General features: G+C 45.3%; 1 pseudogene across 1 annotated transcript; it reads right to left on the minus strand.

Annotated features, from left to right (window-relative positions):
- Positions 1-1189: 1189 nt before the first annotated feature.
- LOC306643136 (elongation factor 1-gamma-like) lies at positions 1190-2508 on the minus strand (annotated as a pseudogene). Its single transcript has one exon. The product of its transcript is annotated as an elongation factor 1-gamma-like (transcript).
- Positions 2509-3037: the final 529 nt, after the last annotated feature.

The following is a 3037-nucleotide window of genomic DNA, read 5'->3' on the forward strand; positions in this document are numbered from 1 at the left end:
CTGTCCTAAAGTTTTCTCTGACCCCCACTAATGTCATCAAACTATTAACCTGGCAAAGGATTCATCCACAAATGAGGACAGAACCCAAAGCCCCACCTCTGAACGTCACTGCATTTTGGAACCTGCCTTCAACACATGAAACTTGCGGGGTCTCTGGATCCAAACCGTAGAAGAGACCAAAGAAACAACAACAACAATAACAAAAAGGAAAAGTGGAAAACTTCTTTATAGAAGAATGACAGTTAATAACACATAAATTAATATTAAAATGGAAAGTCATAAGGTCAGCCCCCCCGTCAGTTCACTGGGATGGCTGCAATGAAGTCTCACAACCTGGTGGCAAAGAAATGTATCTGTCCTCATTCTGGAGGCTGGAAGTCTGAGATCAATGAGTTTGCAGGTTTAAGTGCCTGGTTGGTTTATGGAAGATCGGGTGCCATTGCCTGAGTCTCCGTGTTCCCTCACAGAGCTGAAGGGACTATGGGCCCTCTGTGAGCCATTTCATAAGGACGCTACTCCCATTCACGAGGGCTCCACTCTCAAGACCTAACCACCTCTCACCTCCATCACGAGTCTCAACACATGAATCTGGGGACAACAGGAACATTCAGACAGCAGCACCTCCAAACTAATAACTGAGAATTTTAAGAAGTATCATTGAATGCCAGACCCATCCATACAGTGTATCCACAACATCTCAAGATATCACCACAGTACTGCTTATAAGTATAAAGGAACAAATTCACCTTGAAATGGAGAAATCTGGTGATTAACCCGCTGACCAAGTCAGCATCAGCAACAGCAGTACTACTTGTTATCTACTTTATAATGTGGAGAAGCACTACCCAAAACTAAGCCTGATAATCATATGGAAACGATTAGAAAAATATGTCATTAAAAACTAACTTGGTATATTAAAAAAAATATCAGTCATGAAAGAACAAGAAAACAGATAGATTGGGACTCCTTCAGATTAAGGAAAAATTAAAAGACCTCAGAGTCAAGTGAAATTCATGATTATTGATTGAGTTTGAAAATTAGCAAATGTGGATAATTTGGAGGAAAATGCATGAATTTAAATTATTATCTAATTATCAGCATGCATTTTTTTTTCAACGTTCAGTTTCCTTGAATGACTCCCATCTCCCTGAAGGACAGGTGCAGGCAGCCAGATGATGGCAAGAGATGTTCACTTGAAGATCTTGCCCTGATTGAAGGCTTTGCCCATGTGGTGGAAGCCCCTCCCAGGAAAACTACTCTCCAAGCAGCATCTGGGTCTCCTCGCTGCCAGGATCCAGTTTCCGCCATGTATATGATTCGTAGTCCACCTGCCAATCTGGACTTAGTGGAAAGGCAAGCTCCTGGTCTCTGAAGGCCCAGACTCCAGAAATGGAGCTGCTATTGTTGGTTCCAAAGAGGATGACACTGACGAAGGCACTCTTCCTCAGCTTGTCCAGTCCTTGAAACTTTCCAGTGGTGAAGCTGCAACTCACAAAGGCCTAGGTGAGCTCTTCAGGGAAGCCGTACTCAGCATACCACAAGGACCAGCCATCCTTATCAAAATGCTCCCCAAAACATGGCAGAGCCGCAGAGAGCGTGTCTTCCTCGGAGTATTTGTGTTTAACGTCATCCCACACAAAGGCACTTTTAGGCCCGTGAGCAAAGGGGTCGTCGGCCTTGGGCTCGCAGCCAGTGCCTGCGCACATTCACCCATCCCCTCCTCTGAAGCTGGGCAGCTGCCTTTTTCTCCTCTTTCTGCTCAGCCTGGGGCTTCTGCTTCTCTTCCCTGGAACCTTCTCTTCCCGTGGGGTGTCCTCTTCAGGCTGGCTCTCTGCAAACTTCTTAGCATCAAACTGAGCCATCTTCTCACACAGTTTCCCCTCCCCCGCAACAGCCCGGAACTGGGGCTAGTTAATGCAGGTCAGGAACCAGCGGTTGGTATTGGGAAAGGCCTGGCAGAAAGAAGGCTCCAAGACCTGTTTGTAGAGCCACAGTAGGGTGTAGACAACTGCGACGTCAGCCAATGTCACTCTTCACCCACCAGAAAAGTCCTCCTCTTCATGTGAGCATCCAGCAGCCCCAGAACTCGCCTCGCCTCCTCCTTTGCATTCTTGGTGGCCCGTCTGTTGTGGTGCATGATGCCCGGGGCAGGGAGCACCCAGGCACTGGCTGGAGGCACTAGGTCACTATCAGCAAAGCTCACCCTCTGCACCACCCGTTGCTCACATGGTAGGCGATGACTTTGCTCTCAAACACAGAATCCATCGTCACCCTTAAATGCTGGAACCTTGCCAGCAGGAAATATGCAGAGAAATTCAGGAGAGCGGTTGCTTTGGCCAAAGTGGAAACGGGGTGGTGCGGAGAGCACGCGGACTGAGCCCCACTGCTGAGTGGTGATGAGGTCCTTGAAGACCTCCAGTTCTCGGAATATGCGTACCGGGTCCCCAGCCGCCAAGGCGATTCCGCAGAGAGAGCAGGTGGGCTATCGATGCTGCCGCAAATCTGCATTTTGGATATGATGAATGTATTGTGATTACAAAGGAGATGTTCTTATTCTTGGGCAATTCTTAATAGTATTTATATGTTCAATGACAAAATTGTTGCAAAATTGTTGCAACTGTTGCAATTATTGCAAAGGTGTTTGACAACAATATTATAGCTGGAGAGAGATGGAGTGACATGGACTGTCAATCATTCAGAAATTACATGAAAATTTATAGTGTCACATATTAATAACCTATGGAAAAATTGAGTTGTTTTGGCTTCATTTTATTTTTACCCTTGTTTGCTATGTGATCTGAAGAATACCACAATACTTGAACATTCTCAAAATGCTACCTACTCTTCTTACTTGTTTGAATGCTTGAAGCTACCCACTGAAAGACATTTCATAATTATAAAAATTCCAATACATGACAATGTGTTTTCTTTAACTTAAAAAACCAAAACACTCCTTTTTTGGCTTCACTTCATTTTGGAATAAAATCTGAACAGATGTGGTTGGACTCTCAGAGCATCCTATGGGACATTACTGTCA

Source organism: Sciurus vulgaris, assembly GCF_902686455.1.
Source record: "Sciurus vulgaris genome assembly, chromosome: 13".
Taxonomy (NCBI): domain Eukaryota; kingdom Metazoa; phylum Chordata; class Mammalia; order Rodentia; family Sciuridae; genus Sciurus; species Sciurus vulgaris.